The sequence below is a fragment of the Rhipicephalus sanguineus genome, chromosome 3 (assembly GCF_013339695.2).
Source record: "Rhipicephalus sanguineus isolate Rsan-2018 chromosome 3, BIME_Rsan_1.4, whole genome shotgun sequence".
Taxonomy (NCBI): Eukaryota; Metazoa; Arthropoda; class Arachnida; order Ixodida; family Ixodidae; genus Rhipicephalus; species Rhipicephalus sanguineus.
In genome coordinates this window covers 136391756-136419137 of record NC_051178.1, presented here as the reverse complement: position 1 = coordinate 136419137, position 27382 = coordinate 136391756, and the positions used below count along the sequence as shown (strand labels likewise).

The window sequence follows — 27382 nt, the reverse complement described above, 5'->3', positions numbered from 1 at the left end:
TTTAACGCCCTTTTGCGACAGTAATCTGCACCGATCTTCCTGCATGCACGCCAACGTTCGCGGGGCATCTGCTTCCCGATAAGCAACAACGCGCACGCATCTCGTGGAATGTCGGCCAAGCACATTTATAGGCGCGTAAATTCACTTAGCTAATTGCTACGTAATGCAACCTCGGTATAACTGTCCTACGAACAGCTCGTAGTCAATAATTCGTGTGGTCTTACCTGCAAAAACCATGCTATTATTACGATGCACGCCGTAGGGGAGGGCTCCGGAAATTTTATACATTCTGGTGTTCTTTAACGTGCACTGGTACCTCACAGTATACGTGGACCTCTAGCCTTCACCTCCATCGAATTTATAAACAGCTGATCAACAAGAGCCAAATGATGAGCAGTGAGAGTGGCTTCTTTCTGCCAAGGACCTATAAGCGCAACGTACAGGTAAGGTGCACGATTGTGTTCTAGAAGCTGCGATGTTGCCCTACCAAAACCGTAACAAAACGGCAGAGGGCAGCAGCGGAAAATAAAAAAAATTCCGTCTTTTTTTTTTTTTCATTTTCCTGCAGGAAAGGGCAGCACATGTGCTGCCCTCTGCCGTTTTGGTACGGTTTTGGTAGGTGCCGAGACAAACGGTATCGCGAGAACGAAAGCCTCCGAGATCAAGAGGCGTTTCGCGACCTTACCGCTAAGGGACGGGCGCATGCGCCCTGGCATCGTGATAAAAAAAAAAAAAAAAAAAAGGCGGATTCCCCCGCGATTCTGAGAACCATCACCCTCACCGACTATTGTGCACGGCTCGTGCTGTTGCTGGCGCTCAGAAGCTGGGAAGGAACACACCGCCGTGTCTCTGAGAAGAGTGCAGGAAAACCAAAAAGACGCAAAGGAAGTCATGACACAGCAACAGACAGCGCGCTCTGTCAAGCCCCAGCCCATGGCGGATCGGCGCATCCTACTGAAAAGAAGCAGTGGCGGCAGCAGTGCGGCAAATGCAAGCCGCATGAGAGCCAGGCTGCGGCGGCAAAGGCATCCACAGCAAAAAAGGATGAGGAGGATGGAGAAGCAGCTTTATTCGGAATTTACTTCGAAGAGGGGTTGCAGCGCGTGTGGACAGAAGCGGTGGCGGCGGCGGTGTCGCTGAATGACGGCGATTAAAAAGGCAGGCGTCTTTCGTCCGCGCAGCAGAGGCTCTTCCCTCGCTCGCTCGCTGTACGTCCTCCCCATGACAGCCAGCCAACATTGGAGCCACGCCAACGCTGGAGGGGTTCCTTCGAGAGCACACCCGTGTGCACACTGACAATGTTTGCGTTTGCTTTGGCCACTCCTTTGCAGCAGCACGGTGGCTATATCGCACGCTTTTACCCTTCTGTAAAGAGAGCGCCGAGGCAAGAGAAACAAGGGTCGCGCGTGAGGAGGAGGGCAGTAAAAAAAAAAAAAAGTAGAAAACAGTAAATACGCAAAAAATATAAAAAATAAAGAAGCAATCGCGAAGGCATAGTAAGCAGGCAAGGAAACGTCACCGCCGCTGAGGTGTCCATTGGGAAGGGTTGCCGCAAGTTAGCTGCGCAATAGTCAGAACCGACGACGACTATTTTGCAGCAGCTGGAAATAGCAGTCGCGAAAGGACAAGCTTTAAAGGCAAGAAAGATAAATAAAGAAAGCGACCAGGCAAAAAGAACGCAAATTGTGATATGCGGCGGCAGTGTTCGAAGTGTGCTTTAGAACAAAGACGACGCATTTAACGTGTATACTTAGATTTAGGTGCACGTTAAAGAAACCCAGGTGGTCGAAATTTCCGGAGCCCTCCGCTACGGCGCCTCTCATAATCATATCGTGGTTTTGGGACGTTAAACCCCAACAATTACGACGCATTTAACGAAGCACGGGGCAAAATGCATATTGGACCTCGAGATTGATTTTGCAAATATCCCGCACGTAGCACCCGTTCACATGTGGCTGTTTGTTTCCTTAGCACATTGTCACGCGTTGCCTAAGCTTCGAGGAGGCGGATTCCTTTAGATTAGGTGCGCGTTAATGGACACACGAGGTGGTCTGATTTAAACCGGTGTTCCCTACTAATGTGTCCCTCATACTTATATCGTGGTTTTGGCATGTAAAACCCTTTATTCAATTGAATTATAGTGAATTAGGGGAAATAATGTATCTGTGAATGTACGTCAAAAAATTAAACAAATAAACGAGTGTTAAATAAGAAACAAAGGAAACATAAATAGAGTTAAAGGGTTCTTCTCGAAGGCTCTGGCTTCTGTTTCGCGCGGACTTCCTTGAAATCGCTCAAACACTCCCCACTTGCCATCTTGCCCGACTTGGAAGTTTCGAGATAAAGAAGCGCTACAACCAGGCGACGCCGTCTGGATTAAAAAGAAACAGAACGCACAAAATACGAGGAGCTGTTCCGAGACTCCCTTGCAATTCTACTCTCGCTGGGATTAGAGAAAGAGGCTATACGTTTCCGTCCGCTTCTCGCGACAGGAACAGATAGCGGGAAGCATCGCGCAGGAACCGTTACCGGAATCGCGTATAGACTGCGTACCCGCGAGGATTGAGCAGGGTTAAGCGGTCTGAGAGGGTGTTTGCGACAAACATTATAGACGCGAGCTGGTAATTAACAGGCAATGTAATCTATAGTCGGTGACAATCAAAGAATAAATACAAGCTGCTCCCCGAGAACCACGGCGCGCCTGCCATTCATGTGTGCGAGAGAGTCGTGCTAATATAGGTGATTTCCGTTGTAACCGTGAGTACTTTTTCGCTGCTAACGTAGATAATATGCCCATAAAAAATTAAAGTTCGTCGTCCTACTTAAAATATTACGCTTCCCGAGCAGTGACGACGGAAACCAGCGGCTCGAACATGTCTCTGTATAGGAAAGTCACCTACCTGATATAATCGAAAGGTGCTTGACGTCACGGAAATGAGCCAATGCAATTGGCTGGAAGACATATGCAAATTTTTTCTGGGTGGGGCAGCGACAGCTGTGGGCGGAGCTTACATTTAATCTTAGGCCGTAACCGATTATAGGTTGAGACATCTCAGTTGAGAAACAGAGGTGAAACGAACAAAGGCAAGTCATGGTTCACAGTTTCGCACTCCACAGAGCTCCGATGCGACGCCAACGCATGATCCGGACTATCATAAAGAGTGGAAGAGACGCGACAGTTTCGCTGGATCCACACAACGATAAGACAGCTACCTTCAACGTAGTCGGGCCACGCTACCTGTCCCCCTCAACATTCCTCTTCCTCCGCACACTCGCTACGATTTCATTTTAGAGCGGGCGCCGCATTTCCTGCACGGTCAAGAGTGACGGCGCACGTGGTCCACGAAGTGGTCGACTGTAGCGTATATGTGTGTGCGCGCGCACGAATACAAGTGTCCGTGAAAAAAAAAAAAATAAACAAGGAAAACACAACGTTGCGTTAGCGAATCAAGAATGAGATACGATCGCGCGGTGTTTATCTCTCACGATGGGAGTACGTCCGTTGGGTGCCCTTCAAGGTCGCACTATATACCGGCTTGCAACTGGTATATAGAGTGTTTCCGTCATGCAATAACGTAGAACATGAGTCGGCATTCCACACCGAATTCAGAAAGAGCATTAACGTTGCAGACGACACAACAGTCAAGCGGTGTGTGTCGACATCTGTTCCGAAACCGAACATTCGAAGTGTATATAGCATGGCCAAGCGATAGCAACTCCGTGACATACGCATCGTTAACACGACTCAAATGTTACCACAGGTCTGTAAACGCGGGTGGCGGCTTGCATCCGCCACTGTACACGGTTACACACGACGGGGTCTATATATGACTTAGCCCGGCGCGTGACACGGAGCTCGAACGCACTGTCAGCGTATTTAGCAAGTCGCTCGTATATAACGGAGTACAACGCAACCAACCGTATTCTCGCGCTGCGAGCGGTCCGAGCGGAAGCGTGAGCGCACAGAAAGAAATGTACATAATAAGGTATTTCCTATACGGAATAATATGACACACGAGAGCGCGCGGAGCATCTGTCAAGTGCGACGCTACAGGAGCGAGCCGCCAGCTACAAGCTGCAGACAGAAAGCGAAAACAAGCCGCCGCAGACGAGAAGAGGAGCGGGCTGTTCTGCGTTCCCTGCGTGAAACGTATATAAGCGCTGCTATACGGCGAGCGTGATATGGCAGCCCATGGTATACAGCCACTGAGACTGCGCGCGTCCGAGCGCTCACACGCATGCGGGCTAATCAGGCGACATTCTTAGAAAGAGTCTGGTATTACACGTACAGCCGTCAGCACGCTTAACACGAACGCTCCGCAGCGTGGCATGGACTGGTTTGACTGATGCCAGCCGCGAAGTGCTGGGCGCTGTTGCCGAGATAATACCTCGATATATGCTTGGATAGTATGTCGGCATGTATTGGTAACATCTCGGCAACAGAACCTAAAGCTACGCGGCGCTGGCGTCAATCAAACCGATTCAGGCCACGCTACGGAGCGTTCGTGTTATGCGTGCTGACGGCTGTACTTGCCCAAGCCAGCCACAGTCCTAAACAAATAATACCGCATGTACTAGTAAGCATACACGTACGGTTTATTTTCATACTACAATTTGCTAAGCGCTATAGAGAGTTATAGTGACGCCCCCCCCCCCCCCTCCAGTTACACAATTCTTTTGTTCCGTTTAATCCGAAACGATCCCGTTTCGGATTAAATTTCTCTATACAAAACACACACTTGCTTCGCATTTTCGTATTGTAATTAGTGCATATGACATTCTCAAATCGTCTGTATAGATTTACCTGCGGTGATGTTCCTCAACTCATATATAAACATATCTGCCTTATTGTTATTTTAACTGCCTGAGAGGTGCCATTTAATTTATTTCTAGTTTCCACATCTTTGTCAAGAGATCAAACATAAATTCCTCGCAATTGCATAATTCAGAGCTGATTATGTAATTTTATATGACCGAACAGCAGTAGGGCGAGGAGCGGCCCGAGCGTGCACCTCACCTATAGATTAAGTGACACCGTCCAGGTTCGCCGTGAGTTCATCATGCCGCCGCCATATTGGTGGGCGCGGATCGCGCGAGCGGGCGTGTATATACTGTACGTGTTGTGGATGCATCCAACATGTGGTCGACGCCGCCGACGCGGCGCAGCAAGCACCTCGGCGCAGAGGAAAACGCCGGGCTGGCCTGCAGCTGCGCCGCACGTGCAGCGACGACAACAGAGCCAAGCCCGCGTGCGGTCGGTCGACTCCGGCAGACACGGTCTTCCACAACGGGGGGTCGCCTACACACTCGCAACACGCGCCCGAGTGCGGGGAATGTCAAAGGCACTCGCCCCAGCCTCGGTTCCGGACCCCGTGGTGGTGTAATTCCGCATTGTGCTTCGCGACCGTCTCGCGCATACGCTAAAGCCATCCTTTACGAGCGAAATTTGGATGTCCTATATCTTCTTCCGATCGGGGTTCAGGTGTCGGCGAATGTGCGTACACTGCAGACAGGCAGTTGCAGTGTGGTTAGCATTGATTTGCTTACGTAAAATTAAACAGCCGATCAGTTAGAACGGCAAAAAGTTGAGCTAGTAAGGCGTGCAGATACGGACACAAGAGAACTTACAACACAGACGCTGATTACATGCTGCCGCTCAATACGTACTGGTGGGACCCGCCACGGTGGTCTAGAGGTTGTGGTGCTCGACTGCTGACCCGAAGGTTAATCGGCTGTACTGGTGACGAAGAAAGCGACAGCTGTTCGCTGAAGGTCCTTTAGCTTTAAGTTAGGACTACGAATTGGGCCGTTAATTGGATGAGGTTCATGGTAGTCATGGTTTCTTATTCGCTCCCGCAGCATTCGATCGTATAACCAGCGCTGCATACAGAGCAGAGCGCAGACAAGATACGACCATTACAAAATAATTAAAGATTGCTGGTGTTTTACGTGCCGAAATCAATTATATGGTTACGAGGCACGCGTATCGGGAGGGGGGGGGGGGCATAATTTCGACCCCCTTGGCAAGTACCTTAACTTGTACTGTGCACTGACATAGCACAGTACAAGGGGCCTCTAGCATTTCGCCTCCACCGAAATGCGAAACCCACGTCTATGGGAACGGCCTTTGCCGTAAGCGCATGAGCCAGCTACGCAGACATGCAGCTTCCTTCACTTCGCCGGGAAGCGTTCTTTATATTAAGCACGCGTGTTGAGAAAGGAGGAATAAATGAACGAACGAACGATGCGAACGAACGGTCGAAGAAACTGCAGTGTAGGATACAAACAAAGCGCTGGCAATTGCCCCAGTTAACAGCTTGGCAAAGGCACGGCATCCCGCGAGGTTTAAATGCGCCGAAAGAGCAATCCGCGCTCGGCGCACCTCTAACCGCACCAGGCTGCCAGGCTGCCAAAGGACGGTAAGTAAAAACACGAGACCAAACCCGGTGCGTTTCCCTCCATTTCTCTTTCGCGCACGAAAGAAAGAAATACATAAAAGAAAGAGAGAACGGAAAGTGTAGTCGATTTCAAAGCCCGCTCCGTGGCATCGCCCAGCTTCGAATTACGGCAGTCAGCAAAACGACACTGCATTATACAAGTCCCACCGACATAACCGAGTGAACGCCCATGCAGCCGAGTAAAATACAACAATCTGGGCAGCCTTCGAGCAAGCGAAGTGTCGCTCGAAAAAAAACTCACGAATGCCGGCGGTAACGACGTAGCGAGGGGGCCCCTCCAACAATAGCTTCCCGCAGTGTCGTGGTGGCTGTGTCGGGCACTCGAAAAAAAAAAAAATAAAAAAGCAACTTCCTGCCGCGCTACGTCTTTTGCTCGTGCTATTATATTTTTTTTCTTACTTTATTTTATTCATTCTTTTAGCTCCGCCCTCGTTCTTCGGCAAAGATCTCTCGTGTCCCAGAATAGGCGAGTTAGGTCGGAGAGGAATATTCTCGACAAGAACGCAAGTTTTCTTTCTCTGCTTTCTCTCAGTTTTTAGTAAAAAAGAAACGAGACAACCTCGCCGTTTTGAGACGAACGCGACACCCAAAAGAAGACAGCTGAGGCAAATGGGGCGCGTGGTTTCTTCTGGAGGGATCTGTGGAGTTCCACGCAGTTATTAAGGCGAAAGCCTTAGAATGCCTCATTAAACGCTAAAAGTGACCGTCGGCGGCGAGTGACGCAAAAAATAATCGCGTGAGACCTGACCCTACGACGTCACACACAGGACGCCAAAAATTGCGACGTCATCATGACATCGTCGCTTGGTCGAAATTCGGCCGGTCCCGGAGGCACTGCAAAACCACGTTGGGTGAAGAAAGCTTCAGAGAGGGGGCCAATAAAATCGACTGATAAAAAAAAAAGAAGGAGAATATGGATTTCGCCTTCTATAGTTGCCTAAGGCAAGGTCACAAGGGATCATGTGAGGTTTAAATCTGGTTTACAATACCTTTCATGGAGTGTGGGTCGACGTATAACTGCCTATTCTCAAATGGTACATATTCTCCCTTGCACGCTTCCGTGGTTCCTGCGAATATATTAAATATATTTCGAGCGCGACTGTAGCCACGTCAGAGACGATCGTAGCAAGATGCACCACGAAGTCCATAAATAACAATAATAATCCATTAACATTTTTTGTTGTTATTTATTAACTTTACCCTCCTATATCACGTCTTTCGTGGCGCATTCAATATATCGGAGGCGACAACGTCGTATACAAATATGCGCGGCGACTATTGAAACAACAGGCAACAATGCGCGCCCGCGGGTAAAACCGGAACGCCGAGGCCCATTCGCCAACGTCGTCGATGTGCGTCATCGCGTAATTACTCACAAAACGCCCACGCACACACGTACACCACCGTTCGGGCATCCTGCAACCTGCGCCATTCCACGACGCCTAATGTACGAGAGGAAAGGTCCTCGACTCCGAATGATTCACCGCGCCCGCGCTTAGAAACGCGGCCGGAAGCGGGTTTGGTCCTTTAAAAAAGAATCTATCCTTCTAATTCGTTCGTTAGCTCTCGTGCACTTCGCTGATTATGTTTCACGTATACGTTGCACCAAGGCCACAGCGCTCCGTACGATGCCGGGAAGCGTTGCGTATCGATATATTAAAGCCTCGCACGGTGACGCTCTGGCTCAGCTGCGTCATGCACCTCACGACAACGGCGGTTAAACAAAGAGTTTAACTTATAACTGCGGCCGCAATTTGTCGCGAACGCTTAAGGTACCGTACACAGTGGCACAGTGTATAGCGAGAACTGAAACGCTGTTGCCACTCTGACTATGTTGTCCCTTATTGTTCTATCCATAGTAAAGGTGGGAGTCAATGGATAAAAACACTAACACGAATAAAGCGCTTCGGGCAGGCCGGCCCATAATTCGACAGGTGGACCTATTTTTGTCACACACATATAAATACGGTCAAACAAGGCCGACTAAATTTTTCGTTAGCGATGAGTAAAGAGCCAAGGATGACGTCACTACCCACAACCTGCAAATGTGGCGTTCGAATTTAATTTTGTAGCACAGGGTAGTTCGGCCAGTTACGAATCGGCCCTTCTCCGAAGGCAACCACGCAGAGTGACAGACGCATTTCCAAATGACTGACGGACAAGAGATCGCCAGCGTAGAGGGGTCTGAACGATGCCCCCCACCCCCTTAATCAGCGCGAGGAGGTACACAAGAACACAAAGGGTTAAGAGCCCCCGCAAAAGGCGCACTGAACGAACGGGTGCGCTGAACAAACAATTCGTTGCGGACTTCGACACGTACGTTTGGCGCCAATGGATAGTTGAGTGTCCTCGAGAATGAGGAAAGCGTCAATGTTCCGGTCGTCGAGGGAAATTGGGAAGTTTGTCGACCAAACGATGTGGGCTATCCTCTCCCCATGGAGGGAAGAATGGAGAGAAGAAGGGTTTTTTTGTCCACGGCCTTTTCACAAACGGCTCCCTGGGCGCCGCCATAATCCTCTCTGGGCTGTGCTCACTATAGCTGCGCTAAATAGGCGTGACCCCCCAAAATGCACTGCCGAAGGTGTGACGTCAGCATTTGTACTCCCCATGCCACAAGCCCAGCATGGCAGTGTTTTTTCTCTTCTGTGGAAAGGTCTATATACGACACGTGTAAGGCGCATTTTCTACGTACCGCTTATTGTCCACGTCAGAGAACCCATTAGACATAACCATACGCTCGCAATCCAAACTGTAGTTTAGATCAACTACACTCGTTTTTTTCCTACCTACTGCATGGATAGCATTTCGTGTAAGTTAACATTTCCTGTAAACGCTACAGGCGCTGTCCGTTGATCAGAATTCGTTTTCTTTCCGTTATTTCACCGTGTGACTCACGCACTATACAGCTCAATTATGCATTGTATATGGGAATAATTCGTTTCTGCCTTGACGTCACCTCCATCGCGTAGCCTTGTAAAGCACGACACGGTTCTTTCAATGACAACAAAAAGGAAAATACGAAAGAGAACGTGGCCGCGGACTTTCACCGTCATCACGGGTCGTGACTCGATTAACCGGTTATGAATTCATCCGTGAACCCCGTCCGAGCGCGTGGAACGCGGTATTTTCCCCCGCTCGAAATCAACGAGCTGTGCCAAACTGCGTGAAACCACGCACTTGTAGCGTCGGCCAGCCAGGCAGGCATGGACTCGCCAACGCGCACGCGCCGCATGGGCCGCTACAGATAGCCCGCGGCGTAAGAATTGCGCGTCGGATCGGTCAATCATAAACCAGACTCTATTCTGGCAAGGGACGAGAGTTTTCGTATATTTTATTTCATTGTTGACAGTTATTAAACCACAATAATACGAAGGCACACATAAAGACACACGCCTGTCTCATTCAGTCGTCGCAGTTATGGCACACGAGAAAAACAAAACAAAAAAGAGGCATCTCAATATGACCAACCGACAAACCCACATCGCAACTCTACTCTCGTGCATTGTCCTCCACTAATTCTTCCTTGATCCTGCCGCTCAGGTTGCGGAACACGCGAAAGAATTATCGGCGGGGGTTTTTTTTTTTTCTTTTTCTTTTTTTTTTTTGCAAAAGTTAGCCGGAGCCAGAGCGAACGGAAAGGGTCCACAACAATACACACGGCCCATCTGCTACTGTATACATCGCGACAGCGAGGTAAGGGATGAAAAGGAAACTGGAGGTAACACTGAATTAATAATAATAACTGTTGGGGTTTTACGTCCCAAAACCACGATATGATTATGAGGGACGCCGTAGTGGAGGGGCTCCGGAAATTTTCACCATCTGGCGTTGATTAACGTGCATTGCCATCGCACAGTACACGAGCCTCTAGTATTTTGCCTCCATCTAAATGCGACCGCCGCGGCCGGCATCGAATCCGCGACCTTCGGTTCAGCAGGCGAGTATCGCAACCGCTACACCACCGGCCGTGGCGGACGAGAACACTGAAGGTAATCTACTAGGTCACTGAGGCGCCTGTCTTCTACCCCACGAAATGCAGAAATCAATGCGCGCAGATTTGGATGCAAGATGATGGTGAATGACGTACGGGGCTCTCCGTGTGGCCTTCACCGCGTAATCACTGTAAGTTACGTAACCTGTCAGTGAGACAGAGCGTGCCGATAGAGTGCACACCCGCAGCTTTCTTTCTTCCTATTACAAGGTGTGTGTGCGTGTTAAACGGTGTCTTGCACCGGCCGAGCAGTTACGTCAGCCACGCTTATATACTACGGCCGCTCTCTCGAGAGAAAGGAAGAGGAGACGACCGAGGATGACTTTTGGTCGCCGTGGACTCGCCAGACCTAGATCGGCGGCGAACAACGCGTACCTGGAAGAGAGGAGGAAAAAAACTTCCTCGTTCTTTTCTCTGCAGCAGCAGCAGCAGCAGCAAGCCTCGCTGATACCTGCCCTCACCCACCACACCACTGCCCCGCAGGCGCACGCGGGTACATCTGCTGTGAACAAAAGGATAAAAAAAAAGGCGAAACGCGGCAAGCGCGATCGTCTCGCTTTGCTGCGGCGTTGATTCTTTATATACAATTTTCCTGGAAAACGGTCGGCAAGCGGAGCGATTATGATTGCGGAGAGGGGGGGTTCGCCCACGCTTGTCTGTACACTCTCTATGTCGTCGTGCACACACGTGTGTGTACGTGCGCGTGTGCGATACAGCAGAAAAAAAGGCCTATTATATATTGCGACATATCGCATCATTGAGACGCGCGCTTCAATCCCCCCCCCTCGCCTTCCCCCTTTCCATTATATGGGAACACAATCCTCCCAGCGTCGCGGAAACAAAAAAAAAAAAAGAACACTCGCAACACACAAGTTTGTTCCACTATAGAAACAATGGAGCGAAACGGCCAGCCGGGTCGGAAAAGAATTATGGAAAACTGGAAGGTCGCTTCTCAGTTAACTTCAACGTTCTTTTGTATCGTGGAGGCTCCGCTAATATATAGTACATCATTACGCAAAGACGCAAGGAAGGCGCGAGCCAACGCAACGCCGGATGACAGCCGTCCTCGACTATAACGGGATGTTCTCGCGTGGCTCGCTCAGTATGGCATTTGATACCTGCCAGCACAATGTATCGTATTAGCAGCCACTCCTCGCCCGACGTTTCCTTTCGTACATCCAGTGTTCTTTCAGCGAGGAATATATGCGACAGATAATTTAAATATGGTGATTAATGGCTTAAACGTTAAAGCGTACGAAGAGGTAACAAACAGAAAGTAAACGACAGAAAGGAGAGAGGTCAGCTAAAAATGACGCGGACGTGTCGCAAGACACGTCATCCACCACCATGTTCAATTTTTCTTTATTTTTTTAACGTTCCGTGTCTCTTTCCACCTGCCTGCACGTTACCTGACCGAAGCCAGTAATAGCGTCTCGTTATAAGCGGGCCCGTCGCGGGTGCATGTGTATGCACAACCACTCCTGCTCTTTCGCAAGCTGTCACAGTCGAGAACGCGGCAGATGCATCGGGCCAAAACCATTACCGGAGCCTCGGATCGCAAATCGCCCGCGGCTTACCGTACCACACGGGGGCGATCGAGCGAGCTCGACTTCTAAGCCCGCAGGACCTTGTCGAACGTTCGATCGATACGGATATACGGGCGGGTGAAGACGAGCAGCTGCCCCCCTCCGCGAACGGCTGTATCGCACTCTATATGCACCGTCAGAGTGCTGCCGGCGCAAAACTAGAAAAAAAGGAGAAGAGATATGACGTGACTATCGCCGCACGCAGCCACGGAATGGGAAGGGGGAGAAAGAAAATGTATAAGCACGCGTTCCAGTAGAGGATACGCCAAAACAGCAGCTTCAATAACAACCCGCTACCCCCGCGAACAGGCAAGTGAACGCCATCAAGGACACTCGAAGAAGACTCGCCCGAGTGGCTCCTTCGAGGCACTATACTACTACGCCCTCCCGAATACCGCGCACTCCGCAGTGCAGAAGAAGAGATCGCGCGCGCGCCGCTCCGGTGGCACAAGGAGATTAGCAATCGTGCCGCCGCTTTGGCGATGCGAGGAGCAAGTCGCCCCAAGCCCCGATCGCCTCCTATCATCTTGTTTTTTTGCGCCAAAAGCAGTTTGTATTCCAGCACACTGCGATAAGGGCGGCGGCGGCGGCGCAATGCAGCAGGCAAGCCTCGACAGGCTGGCTGCTGGGCCGACCGCGCACAGCCAGCGGCGCTTTCTTCTTCTCCCCAGATGCATCCTTTCTCTTCCTTCGCCCATATGGTCAAGGCCAGAGGAGTCACGGTCCCAGACGAGCGAGCCAGCGCAAAACCCCCCGCATATCTGCATGAGGAGGCTCGTTCTTCGCCGGCTGCGGCGTGCGGGGCCCACGTAATTGGGCACGCGGTTAACACGAAGGCCCCGCCGCCGGGGGCACGCACGACACGCGCTACGGAGCAAGCAGCCGGTCCACCGCCACGAACGCCGGGGCCAAGGGCAGGGCGTCGTGGTGTGGTGCGGCGAATTCGCTACAGACCCCCCCCCCCCCCTCCACTTCCACTGGCGGTCTGTAACAAGAATCATTGCCACAAACCGCTAGACAACTCCTCCCCTGCTCTACGTGCAACCGGTCTCTATCGCGGCAACTCACGCTGGTCCGTGCGGACAACAAGCAACTTCTACGCTTTCTCTTTGTTTCCTTTCCTGCCCATTACATCCCGCTGTTAAAGCACGAACAAACAAGACAAGGCGCTACAAATCGGCTCGGCACACAGCAGTTAGTCTATGCGTTTACGTCAAAACGTCATTGTTACTATTTGACGCGAACCCCCTCGTTAAATCGGCGATACTGTAGTCGAGAGTCACTTCCATCCTAATCGTTCGCTTTTCGGCAATACGAAGAAGAGTAAGAGGACTACAAAAGAGAGGATCAAGTGCGCGCAGTCTCAGGTGACGTACAAACTCGAACCAGGGCGCGAAACGAACGGCCTCCCTCGAGAGATAAGAGACTGCCTCTGTAAATACACCTGCCGCATCTCCAGAAGCTTACTTCGTGGGCCCTTCCCACCCCACCCCCTCTTTTTTTTTCTGCCCTGTCAGAGACCCCGTACAATAGTGTCCGGCGCACGGAGTACCACGCAATGAAGAGAAGCCAAGCCGAGAGAAAGAGTCTCCGTTGCGACATACGCATATATGTAGAGCTGCTCTTTACAATCCCTCTTCCCCGAGCTCCTCTTCTGGTGCTATTAATTGCGTTTCCTTGTACTTCCCATCTGCAGTGAGGCACACGGGGCGACGGCGGACGTTCCTCGCATGCACCCAGCTGGTTTGCGCAAGAGGGGGGTGCGAGCGCGCCTTTCACCACGCCAGGCCAGCGCGCCGCTGCGGACGGTCGTTTGCACGCCGGGGCGAACAAGGGCTTCGCGGACGGCGGCAATGGTACACTCGCAAACCGCCGGGCCCTCGCCCGCCGCAGCGCGAGCACATGCACCTGGCGGGTCCGGGGAACCGAAGGAATCGTATACGTATAATGACGCCATTGTCGCATCGCCGAAATGCCGTCGCTGTTACCGAAAGGACGAGAAACGAGAGTGAAATGTCGGGTCTTTATTCGAGCGCCGCTGGTTCAAAACTCTGTTTTAAAGCTTTTGGTCGGTGTCAAACCTGGCTACTTCATTCAAGTGTCAGTACAATCAAGGCCAAACATTCTGACTTACCTGACCGTGTCTAGTTAACGTCAATTGTGAAGTGATTAGAGTGAACCTAAAGCGACGTTGAACGCCGCCATCGTTTAGTCGTACTGGCACAACACGCATCTTTGCTCGGGTGTTTTAAGATTGTCCAACGTATACGCAGCAAATATAGGTTCAGACGAGTTTTAACGCTGTATTTCTTCGAACTAAGGGTTAGCTGACGTCTCAAAAAAAAGAAAACGTGGGGGAGGGGGTTGTCATATAACAATACAACTTGCTTCTACTTACCTGCTTTCCAAAGACATGCGAGGTCACTCATAAATGGAGTAAGCGTGCATGTACCCTCCAGAATGAATACTGCACAAAACAGGCTGATAGAGAGAAAAAGCGAAGAATCAAAAAGTCGTCTCTGACATGAAAAATGAGTTAGCCTCTTCACGAGCCACTTTTATCAGTCAATTACCGGTGAGCGAGCTTGCTGTCGCGCTGACCGAATAAAGAGAAGGTCATAAAGACTGATTCAGTAGCGACATTAGATCAGGCATCTTCAATTCCTAAGCAGTGCCGATATATTAAACCGATTCTGTTCTCCCGACTCCGTCCTTATCTTTTTTAATACGGCGCTTCCCACCGGTCGTTCTAGTGGCAATATGAAAGTATATAAGCTCGGGCGACAAACGGATAACAAATGTGAATAGCACAATAACATCCATTTTCATTATTTCGAAAAATATACTATCCGTCATAGGATCCCGTCGTTTCATTGAGGTTTTCTGTCGTTACACAAATGTTTTAAAAGCAGCAAGCAGATGCGACCGCGCCAGCCATTTTTCGTTGAATGCATTGCGCAAGGCGTCGCGCGATCGATTAGAGCAAAATGCCAGAGGCGCCGATAAAAAAAAAATAATAATAAAACAACGTTGAAAGGAGGATATATGACGGGTGTGAGCGCACACACACCTTTCTTGTTACTAAAACGAGGCAGAGAAAATCGCCCGCCGCGCTGTCAAGGCAACCGATTGGGAAAGGGCTACCGGGCTACAGGCCCTTCCTTCTCCGAACGTAGCTGGCCAATCGCTGCGCCCAAGACGCCATCCAACAGGAGTAACGGGGCGGAGAATGGCTAAGCGCATCTACCACCTTACCGCTGATAAAACAACGCGAGCAGTGACACGCCAATCGCAAGCGAGACAGCTACAGTCAAGACCGCACGCCCCACTTCAAGAAGGAGCAGTACAGCCGCAAGCCAATGATGTTTCGCCCACGGAATGCCACATGTCGTACCATTAATCTGCAGCAGATCTTTTAGAACGTTTCTGGTTTTCATTAAGGCTGCGTCAGACGAAGGAAGGAGCCCTCAAAATTACCTTCTTACATTCTGTTGAAGAGCTACTCCATATAAAGAATAAGCGGTTTGTTATCCTACACCGGGAGGAGGGCGGTGGAAGGGACCCTCCGAAATCTGTACACACATCAGAGGATACCTGACGTAAAACGACGCGCTACAACATCCCCCAGCCAAATCCACATTTCTGGTCAAGGGCGAACCGCTGCTGTGTAAGAACTATAGCCCTGTAGAAGCAACGAGACTCGAGGGCCCGAAACGGCAAAGCGATGCATGGATGGATGGATGGATGGATGGATGCTAAAAGCGCCCCCTTTATTGCAGTGCGGTGACCTGCGCGTTAGCAAGCCAAAAATTTATTACTTAATTTCGGCATGGTGTCTTATCTATACCTGAACTAAAGTTCGCTTCCCATAGAAAAAATGACCATAAATTCGCAGCTCAACTTTCTGCCCCTGTGCCGTTGGCCATCCGACTTCGCTCTTGCTTAGCATCACGAATTTCTTTCTGTAGCGAAATATTCTTCCTTAAACCGTTTCTCTGTGCATACGGGCCATGGAGTTAGTCCACAAGTATTTGCGTTAGCATTTACATTCTAAACGTGGTAACCCATAAATGTGACCTTGCGCACCGATAGTGAGGGTTACCAAGTTTGTAATTTTTAAAGCTAATATAACCCTTACTTTATAGGTGCACAAAATCACATTTATCGGTTACCCCGTTTAGAGTGTAGTTTCTGACGTACTAGCCGGGGCAACCTTATCTAACATAACGCTCACGCGTACGATTGGTCGGCAGCCGTCCTTACGAAGCTTTTGCGGCGTACACGAATCCTATCTTAACGACCACGCGTCGCTAGAGGTCCTCGCGAACGTCGTCATTACCGCAAGCCCGACAACGGTACCATACACGAGATCCTTATAGGGGGCCATAAAAAGAGAAAAAAAAATAACCCGATCAGATCGTACAGAGGCAACGCATTTTCTTCGTCGTCAGGGGGCGTCCGGCCCGACGTAGTCCTAAATATAATTCCTCCTCCCCATCGCAGTACGCAGCAGCAGCAATGGAAAAGCCACCCCCCCCCCCCCCAAATGACAGCGTTACCGAAGTCGGTGGCGGCAGGCTGATTGCAGACGATTACGCCCTCTCCCGATTCCCTGAGGCTGCCGCAAGATGGCCGCGACGGCGGCCCATTCCGACGCTCCTTTCTCTGGTCGGTGGCGCAACGCCGCCGCCGCCGCCGCCGCACAGCCGGCGGAGGGACAGCAAGAGAGTCGAAATTACCGCGCCGCCGCCGGCATCGAAGGGAGCAAAGGAAGAGAGATCACGGAAACCCTCTCAGAGCGCGACTGACCTCAATCGTCCGCGACGCCGCCTTTTCTCTGACGCTGCACCGCACAAGGGAGTGGGAGACACTCTCCTTCGTTGCCGCGAGCTTTTCGAATGAGAAAGGGTTAAAGAAGAATGAAAAGGAAAGCAAATAGAGAACACCAATGGCTGGGTAGTAAAGTCTCCCCGAAGCGTGTAAGCGTCGGAGCGCAAGCGCCTTTATTTCAAGGCGGAATGAACAAAATGCGCGCGGTCGCGAAACGGCCAAAGGAAAAGTAAGCCTTAATGGCTCATTTAAGGGCGCTGTACCGAGTCCCCATGTCTGTCGCTCACGTCAGCCAGACATGACCTGTACTGGTGGGCCAAGCACGCTAGATCGTGAGTATATAAAACGGTCGCCGTCGTATACGATGCAATTATCGACCGGCACATTTTTGTTGATGCTATAGCGTTCTTAAATATCTCGCCCTTCAAAAATCGTCCCGACCGAAATCGACAAGACAAGTATGCTCAAGCGAGAACACCTTGGAATAAAGAAGAAAGCTCGAGCTGGAATCGAATAACCGGTGATCCCATGTATATACCAAAATTACAGGCGCGCATGAGCGCCTGACTGCTAGACCGACTATACAGTCGCGAGAGGTAAAGATGCGGCAGTCGATCCACAGGCCAATCGCGGAGAGTTATTACGAAGAACGCGTGGATTCTGGACGCACACGGACCTTCACTGTGTACGTTTCATGAACCGCGTACTGGGGTAATCACGAAGACAATGCATTATAGGCCTAACATAAAACTCGCGAGAAAGAACGAAGGAAAATACGCAGCACACGGTCGTGAGCGACAGGAAACATCAAATTCGTTTTCAAGGATGGAATACTGAGACATTCGAATCTCGCGCGCTAATTAATACCTGACAAATATATTTCCCCCTTAACATTAAGGCTTAATGAACACGTTCGTGCGGTGCAGGTGTATCTATCCATCACGTCTTCTTAAAAGCGTCTTGAGAGATTTTTATATCACCTCGAGAAAGGAACCTTAGTCCACAGCCTTCCATTTTAGTACCTGGCACAACGTTTAGATGGCATAGCCTTTAAATATTGCTCCAAAGACCGTAGGCGCGGAGTAAAATACTGCAGCGAGCTACGAAGCTTTTATTTCTCAGGCACATGAGGCTGCTAAACGAATTTCGTTAGTAAAAGGCAAAATAGGATTTTGTTAGGCAGGATTATTACGTGTGACCCACTTGCGATGACCATGACAGCCGGACCGACAAACGTTCTTAAGACCAGTACAATACGATGGCCACCGTTCTCACAAAGAACACTTACGCTGGAATTAATCGTAACAGCGAATTTCAGGCAATCCCGGTGCTTCGTGGATACGTTAGCCGGCCAGTGGAGCTTCTAGAACACACATGAACTCAAAGCTTTTGGAACTCTGCTCCAGAAGACCAAAACGCAGCGCGGTGGCCAGTTGCACAAATGCGGCCACAACGCACGGCAACAATTGTAACGAGCCAGTAGCGAGCACTTGGCATGCATGCGGGGGCGCGCGCCGGTATCTATCTGACGGCGCGCAGTAGTAAAGGAGCGCAACCTTATTGCATGGCCACAGTGTCGAGGACGAGAGCGAAGATAGTTGGCGGCAGCGGAGCGCGTCGACAGCAGCGGCAGTGTCGTCGGGGGAGAAATCAGCCATGCAGAAAGGTCCCGGCCACGGTCGTTCGCCGCGGCTTCAATCAATAGGCGCGCGTGGTGTACGTTGGCAGCCCTTTCCCCGGTTAAAGGACGACGACGTCCCGACCGGACTGGGGGGACGAAAGAACGGTGGAGAGGGGGAGGGGGTGGCTGTTTTTTCCGATGCAGTAGGGTTACTGTATATGGTGCCTCTAGGTAGCAGAGTTGCGCGTACACTAAAAAAAAGATTACCTTGACTCTTTTTTTTTTTTTTGCTACATGTAACAAGAGTCAACAGTCTTCTAGCAAGTTGCGGAAATACGGTACGCAAATACGGTACGGTATTACCGAAGCGAACCTCCTTTCCCGCTCGTTGTGCTTAAGCCGCTCCCAGTTCTAGTGACAGTGCCCCCTCCCCCCCCGAATGACAGGTTCCTCGTTAACAGTGCGCAGGCTGAGAGGCGACAATGAGGCGTTTCAACCCCGCAGCAATTTTTGAAGCTTTTGTAAGGTGTTGGAGTGCCTTCGGCAAAAGCACAACGAGTGAGAAAGGAGGAGCGGTACCGTATTTCCGTAACTTGCTAAAATACCCCAACATGTCTTTCTAAAGAGCGGTGAGGCACACATGTAGCAAGAAGTCAAAGGACTCCTTTTCTTTCTCAGAGTGTAGGTATGGCTGGCAACAACGGCTATGCGGTGAATAAAGTTTACCTACTACTACTATGCGGCGAAGCCGCACTCCGTTTTTGCAGGCGACATGCCTACAGTGTCGCCGATCGACATGTTTGGCGTGTCGAAGACCGGTGATTAATTTGACTGTCGATGAGTATAGTGTCAATCCAGTTCGCAGCAGAGGCGCCGTCGAGAAATAAAAAAAAAAAAAAATGCCCCGAGCGTCAGCTTCACCGCAACGCACGTTTGCTAGCGGTGCTTGGAAGGCAGGCGCAGAACTCTGCTACCTAAAGGAAGCATATAACTGTACGACGCCGCTTTTCGGACTGAGGTAACCCCCGTCGATGGTAGCACACAATGGAAAGCAGAGCGCGCTCTCTCTTCACGATGCCGCAGCCGACGGGGCAGTGCGCACTGATGGCCGTTTTCGTCCAACGCACTGGCAGCGATAGCAGTGTATACAGCAGTGCGCTCTTCGGCCGAGTTCTAACGATGGGGACGACATGATGGCGCGATCGAGCGACTCGTAACGACACGCGCATTGCATCAAAAGCGCCGCAAAAGTGGCGTTCGAAACGACGCGCGTCAAAGGTGCGAGAGGTGCATTCGAAGGATAACCCTCAGGGTTCGTGCTAGCACATTGGCTAGCATCAGCATTAGTAAACTTTATGTCAGTCTCAATGGGAAAGAGAAAATCAGTAAAGATGCCTTGCGTTTTCAATCGCAGGAACATACTCCAGTTTAGTAATCCCAACTTGCTGTCCGCTCAGATTACCTTTATATGCAACACGGATCGGAATGCATGGTCGGTGTTATGGTGAATGGTGATCGATGTTATGGTCGACATAACAGCACTGCCTGACTATACTTGAGCTCTGTGACCCTTCCCGAAGGAGCAGGAAGGCGTTGTGTCCCTTTAGGTGGCAGTTGTCAGCTTGTTCCTCCTTATTAAATGCGAAGCATTTCTTAGCGAACTTCTGCGACTTTGAGCGTATCTATCTATCTATCTATCTATCTAGCCGCCTACGACTTTGTGCTGTCCTGGCCGTTCCGTTAATCGGATGTACACCAAAATTGGTGTGTCATAGCATGGCCTTATCACGAACATAAACGACAGGTCATATCATGAAAATCATGACACGCATGTCATGAACAGCATGATTTACATTCCACGGCCTTTGGGCTCCCTGGCCGTTCCGTTAATCGGATGTACACCAAAATTGGTGTGTCATAACATGGCCTTATCACGAACATAAACGACAGGTCATATCATGAAAATCATGACACGCATGTCATGAACAGCATGATTTACATTCCACGGCCTTTGGGCTCCCTGGCCGTTCCGTTAATCGGATGTACACCAAAATTGGTGTGTCATAACATGGCCTTATCACGAACATAAATGACAGGTCATATCATGAAAATCATGACACGCATGTCATGAACAGCATGATTTACATTCCACGGCCTTTGGGCTCTTGCGGCCGTTCTGTTAATCGGATGTATACCAAAATTGGTGTGTCATAACATGGCCTTATCACGAACATAAATGACAGGTCATATCATGAAAATCATGACACGCATGTCATGAACAGCATGATTTACATTCCACGGCCTTTGGGCTCCCTGGCCGTTCCGTTAATCGGATGTATACCAAAATTTGTGTGTCATAACATGGCCTTATCACGAACATAAATGACAGGTCATATCATGAAAATCATGACACGCATGTCATGAACAGCATGATTTACATTCCACGGCCTTTTTTACTCTGTTTCCTTGCGTTTTCTGTGTATCCGCATGCCATCAAACGATGAGCGTTGTCGTATGTGTTCCGCGTGCATCAGTTGTTCTCCCTTTTTACTCTTTCTACCAGATCCTGAAGCACTTCTAACCCTCTACAAGCGGACGCACTACATGTTGACGTTTGGCGGACTCTGTCGCGGAAGCTGTCCAACATGGCGTCCAGGTGATAGACGTACCGCAGCAGTCTGCACCAAACTAACGTTTCTTCTTTGTGTTATTGTTTTTCTTCTGGCAAGTTGTAAATCCATTGTTTAGGCGAATGGCACACATACGGTGACGGAAGGTGTCCAAAATGCACGCGGGTAAACTCAGAAGAAAGCACTGTACGTGCAATGGCGCGTTTGCGAGGAACTGAAAGACTGCAAACTCCCGTACGCAAGAAAGGAATGCACGATATGGCATCTGACGGTATGTCGGCGTCTAGCTATCGGTAATATGTGCGTACATGGTTGCACATTCCTGAATTTTTAGGAGCTGGCTCGACAGGTTCTTTAGCTGGGGCAAAGTCCCGCGCCGTAAGCGTAACCTTAGTTCCAGAGGCGACCGCTACAGGCGCAGCTCGCGCGAAAGAGAAGTCGTCTTCCTTTTGTTCTTCGAGAGCCTTGATGATGATAATAACGCTGGCAAAACCCGATTATCTCCGAGCCAGCTCTTCAATGATCATTCACTTCGTGGATATGGCATAATTTTTTCTTCCCAGTAGATTTTTTTACTGCCCTCATTATCAACCATGACAGCAAGGGACATCCAACGGGCTTGCTGCTCACGAATGGTGCGCTGTAATGGAACTGCCACTTACTGCAATTTCGTCGCTGAATATTCATTTACTAAGAGCGCGCATTCATTCATTCACGCGCATATTCATTTACATGCGCCGTTACATCTCAAGTCTTCCACCTGCACGGATCCCCACGCGCTAATCGTAATACGTGCCAATTCAGCAAAAGATATCGTTGAAAAGATTTGGCGCGCTCAGAGTTATTCACATTCTGTCTCCATCATTTGGAAAGGCACTTTGAAACTCTGCGAGATGTATTTTGACCAATGGCGTGACAGCAGCGATGACGTAGCGCACTCTCCCTTGCCCTTCCATTATAAGGACAAAGGTCAGCTAAGCCCTTTCGGATGGTTACAGCAGAGTCGCAGTAACGGTCAAACGTCCGAAACACCGCCTCGCTGCGAAGGCGTCGTCGGCTTCACTCTGAGGCAGGCGGGTTTTCGTTAGCTTCATGAAGTCTTAACTCATGCCCCCTCCACCCGGGTAATAATTAAAGGGACACTAAAGAGAACGTTTTCTTTTTCGTGAGTAAATTAACATTTCACAGTACCGAAGGCACCACTTTCAACGCGAGAAGACGCTCGGTAAGCGAAAAAAACGCCCAAAGAAAATACAAGTGGTGACGCCTCCGTGAAGTTTAGGCACCAGCTTGCCTTGACGTCACAGATTTTGATGGCTGCCGCTAGGGCCTATGTAGTCGCTAATCGGCAAAAAATTGTTTACATTGCGTTCTGAGGGACCCGAAGTCTCAACATAGCAAGTTCAAGAAAACTTACTTCACCGAACTAATGTGGCCAAAATACGCTTTGAAATTCGTGACGTCACACTGAAGTTCACGAGCCGAAATTAAAACATGAAACTTTGACCTTCATTTTCTCTTCTAATCACTATCCTACGAAGGCGAAACTAATGAGAATAGAGCTCTGAAAGAATAATTTATCTATCTGAATTGATTTACTCTTTCACTTTAGAGTCCCTTTAAATACTGCTCTCAAGTTCAAGATAATGTGAGTTTATTAAAACCGACGATTATATAACGTCCCCACGAAACTCGCCCGTCTTCTCTTCTCGGGAAAAAAAAAAAACGCAGTATTAGCACACGAGTAGACCCAAAGCGAAGGTACATCACGAGAAAGTGCTGGGCATTGCGCCGACGCAGCTTTTTCTTTTTTCGCGTGAGTAGTCGTTTGGAAGGCTGTCTCGCGTAATGTCCCGGTACATTCCAGAGACTTCGCCGGCTACGGGACGATCAGAAGCGACACCCGGCGGCGGCCGCATACCCGAAGGCCGGCAGGCACCTGTCACTCTCTTGACCGGGCTTTCTTTGCGCGAGCGTCGTTAGCGTGCCGTGGCTGTCCAGCGCACAGCTTAGATCGTTTTCACCCCGGAGTTCGCCTCCGGTGTATCAGCAGGCTGCGTCTGATGCAGCTGTCGTCCGTGGCAGTCTGGACAACCGGTCGGACGCGTTTTGACAGGGAACACCGCATGCAAAAAGGCAAAGCGGGAAGAAAGAAAAAGCGAGAATGACTCGGCGAAGCGAAGAATCTGGGTTCCACGAGAGAGAGAGCGTGGGGGGGCCCGATTGCATCAGAACCGGGCCGAACCTAAAAAGCAGGTCAGCGGCTCCCGGCGGCACGCCGGCAGCTCCCACGAGGTGCTGCACGGATGGCACGGCACTGACCAAAACATCCTTGCTGGGAGGGGGGGCGACGGATGAGATGATCTTCGGAGTAGGATGGGTGGCAGAAAAGAAAAAAAAAGGGGGGGGGGGATGTCGTGTACCTACTACAAGACAAGTCACGGGCAATGCCCCAGAAGCAGCATAAGCGCGAGCAGTAACAAGAGGTGTATTACGCGGCTTGCACGATAACCTAAAGCCCGGCGACTGAGGCCCGCGATAGCTGGCCTGGAAAGAGACCAAGGTAGATTTCGGCGGAGAGAGCGCGGCCCCCGAATGAGGCCGCGACGCGTAAGCGAATCGATAAGGCAAGCCCACACCGGCCTTCCACACACAACAACGCTTCGGTGGTCGTGACCGTTCGGGGACAGATTGCACGGAGGGGGAAAGGCTGCTGCTCCGAGGGGTGGCGAGGCTCGCGGGGCGAACACACGTAGTGCGCGCGGGGCAGGGGTGCTAGCCCCGGGGCCGGCGTGCGGGAGCCGCGCCCGGGCAAAGCAAAAGGGCCCGAAAACTGGGGCGCCCCCAGGGTGCTCCCCAAGCCCGCAGACGACAGCAACACAGGGGTTGGGCGCATGCGCACACGCTACGACCTTCCGAGGGGTCACCCACTGCGACTGACCGGCCTTCAAAATTAGGGTCAGCCACCGCGAGTGTCGCGCTCCCTCGCGTTACATCACCGCAGGGGCACACCGCGCGAGAAAAGAAACACCGGCACACGGATCGGAAAGAAGCCGCCATGTGCGCGCACGGATCATGGGGGAGACACAACACTTACCCTGACACCCAGTGGCGAAGGGGTCCGGACGCCGCTGCTCGCCGAAGTAGCTCGCCGCCGCGCGAGGACACACACCAAATCCCGGGCAACGGACGATGCGAGAGCGGCCGTAGGCCTAAACCGAGAACCCGCTCGCTCGGCGGCCTCGCAAACGCACAACACAGCACGCTTATTCCAAGCCGGCAGTCGATGCTGCTGCTCGAGGTTGCCGCACGGGTCGTAGTCCAGACGGGCTGCTGCTGTTTCAAGCCGCGGCCAGGCTCGGAATAAAAAAATAAAAGAGGAGGGGGAAGGGCTTGCCGCCGTCGAGCTCGCGGCCGCGCTGCTGCACGCCCCGCAGTTTTCCACGGCGATGGCTCGGGGCGGCAGCCTAAGTAGGGCAAGCGCGCTCAGCCAATCGCAGAGCCGCACGCGAGCACAGCGGCGCCTCGCGGACGCCGCACCAACTAGGCCTGTGTGGCAGCAGGGCAGTGCGACTGCAGCGCCGCCGCCGCATCGTGGCACAGTGGCCATGGCACCGGCGGCGTCGGGTACAACGCCCGCCGGTGCCCGCCGCTCGAAGAAAGTGCTCGGCGGCGAAGGCTATTTGCGATGCGCCTTTCAGCCGCTGCTCGTAAACAAATCGAGCGCGTTACTTGGAACGTGCTTACAGCGATGTCCTTCGCCTTGATCGTTGTCGCAATGACCACTTAATGCGGCGCCGAAGTAAAATTTGGTTCCGCTTTCGTTTCCTTTCTTGACGCGGTCGCGGCACTTCGCCCTGCGACTAAAAATATTTTAACTCGTCCGGAAGTTGCAATAAAATATGGAATCTTAATTATTCATTCTGCTCATCTTTATGAGCCCTGTGAAGCTGACATGAGGCGGTAGATCTGATAAACTACGCCGAATCGCGGATAGAACTTTACCATTAAGAGTGCATATCGCCAGTAAACTGTGGTGTAAATATTTTTAAGCATCAGCTGGTGCAAAAAAGAAAAAAAAAAACGCACCTGCAAATTTTCACGCGGCCACTTTGCAATGACATCAACTATGCTATAACATCCCAGCGAATAGTTAAAGGAGTACGGACACAAAATTTCGAAGGTGAGATAACCTGTGGGATAGATTTGTGTGGACACACACGCATCATCTACGAAATATTCTCTAAAACATATTTAAAATCACGTTTAAAGTGCCCGTCGCGCCACTCCACGCGAAACGCGCCTTTGGTTTTCTTGTAAACAACCAACCGCCACCTGCGTCACGAGTTTGTGTTGGCCGCCACCATGCTGCCACGATTGTTGCGGGCGCTCTCTCCCACTCTCTCCTAGCAGACCTTTTTAACGGAAAGAAGGGGAGACTTGCACGGGAGCACAAAGGCTGACGTCCTCGCCTCGGCAGTGCATATTGGCACGGCCGGTCTGGAGACGCGCTCGCGCGTCTCCAGACCGACCGCATCTTGGGAGGGGGTCACACATATTTACAACGTCTCAGAGGGCATTGTAGCAGCACCCAGGAAGCCTTCGTTGAAAAGAATTGTCGACGCGGTGCTCATGCGAACGCGGTTTTTTGTGCTCACGTAGCCAACTATGTTTACATTGTCAGCAGTGCCGAGCTTCCCACGACACTCGACGCCCCCCGACATTTTCTTGGGACGCTTTCGGGGAGATAATGGGTTCTCGGGAGCGAGGGTCACCTGGCGAGGTGGGGGAACGGAGCCCGACGGGAACCGGTCAGCCAGACGAAAGAGAGCGACGAACGGCGTAAGACACACGGAACAGACGAACTTTGGACTACCCCATGTACACCTTGTCTTGTAATTTTCAGTTTTAATACAGTTTTCTTCTTTTAAAATCAAACGCCTGCCTTTCATCATTTTGGTCATCGCTGACAACATAAAAACCACTCTGGGTCTTGCCTCCCTCGGCGCTCTCTGAAACCGAAACTGCGACTGGGCGCTATAAAACCGTCTCCAAATAATTAACGGTTGTGCGCTCGAGCAAACGAGATTTCCAGCCGTGATAAGTGGGTCGTTAACTACTTATTGCAGCAGAAAAAACAAGATGCAAAATTTTGGTGTCAGTGCTCCTTTAAGGCCGGGCTCTCATTCTGTATTCGACACAGTTAAAAACTTTTTCCAAATGTAAGACGAATTCCTGTTTTCATAAAATGCTTTAAGAGAAATGAGGATTGCTGCCAAGAATTTATTTACGATGCTTTGATTTGTCCCTCTATACAGGGTATATTATAGCTTCAATTGCAAATAAAATTGTATGATCACCTCGATATGTTGCATTTCCAAACTGTATCATCAACTTGAAGAATAGCACACATTTTCGAGAATAGTTGCGTTTTTTTTTTCGGCTTCGTGTTGTGAACGTTTGTGAGGCCCTTTGCGAGCCCTATATAAAGCAATCACTGCCTCCTTTTGAAACGGCACTTTATGGTTACGTCCAGCTAGAACAATCGAGGAAGACACGAAGTGGCAGAGTCTATCGGTCGTGTTGTGCTATTTGGTATTGGCAAGCAGCCTTCACTGATATGTCCAGCGACATTATGCTCGTTCGTTCGCTGTTTTTCTCTCCCTCTTTTTCTTTTTTCTTTAGGTAACGCTACTATTTAAAATTCGGCAGATCCCACGTACCGTGGGAGTCGATGTTATGCGAAGCATGCGGCGGGTAGGTGACTGTGGCGTAACTTTTTTTACTGAGCGACACGTTACAAAATGACGCTAAAGATTTGTGTATATTTTATACTCACACATATGTATGTTGAAGGGCTACATATGTGTTATATAAGTAGTTGTTTACGGTTGGGTAACGCTGCATGCCAATGACAACCTGGGTATTACCAACACCTGAAGCGGTAAGCTGATATGTAGTGCTTATACGTGTCCCGAGAACGCACGCGCGTTTCACGAATCCGTGTGCACGTGTGCAAGAAGTTCTTGACAATTCTTGAATAAGGGCATCATCACCGTGATCAGTGAGCACCAGCAGCTGGTCATGACTTGTTATAGGATCCGGTAGTGATCGTGGTGAAGAGGGGTCCATGTGTATTGAAGTATGTGGTATAGTAGAGCTGTTGGAATTCGTGGATGCCTCGGTCATTTCGTCGACAAATTGTCTGTCGACAGAGCCCGCGACATGTCGGAACCAGAAGCCACCTTTCGCGTTGGTGAGGCATA

The 27382-nt window shown here is 50.6% G+C and overlaps 1 protein-coding gene across 1 annotated transcript in view; it reads right to left on the bottom strand.

Annotated features, from left to right (window-relative positions):
• Nucleotides 1–24573, bottom strand: part of LOC119387236 (ecdysone receptor-like) — a 183508-nt gene extending 158935 nt beyond the window's left edge. Inside the window, 1 exon segment of the mRNA XM_049413449.1 lies at nucleotides 24214–24573. The gene's annotated coding sequence lies outside the window, so the exon portion shown is untranslated.
• Nucleotides 24574–27382: the final 2809 nt, after the last annotated feature.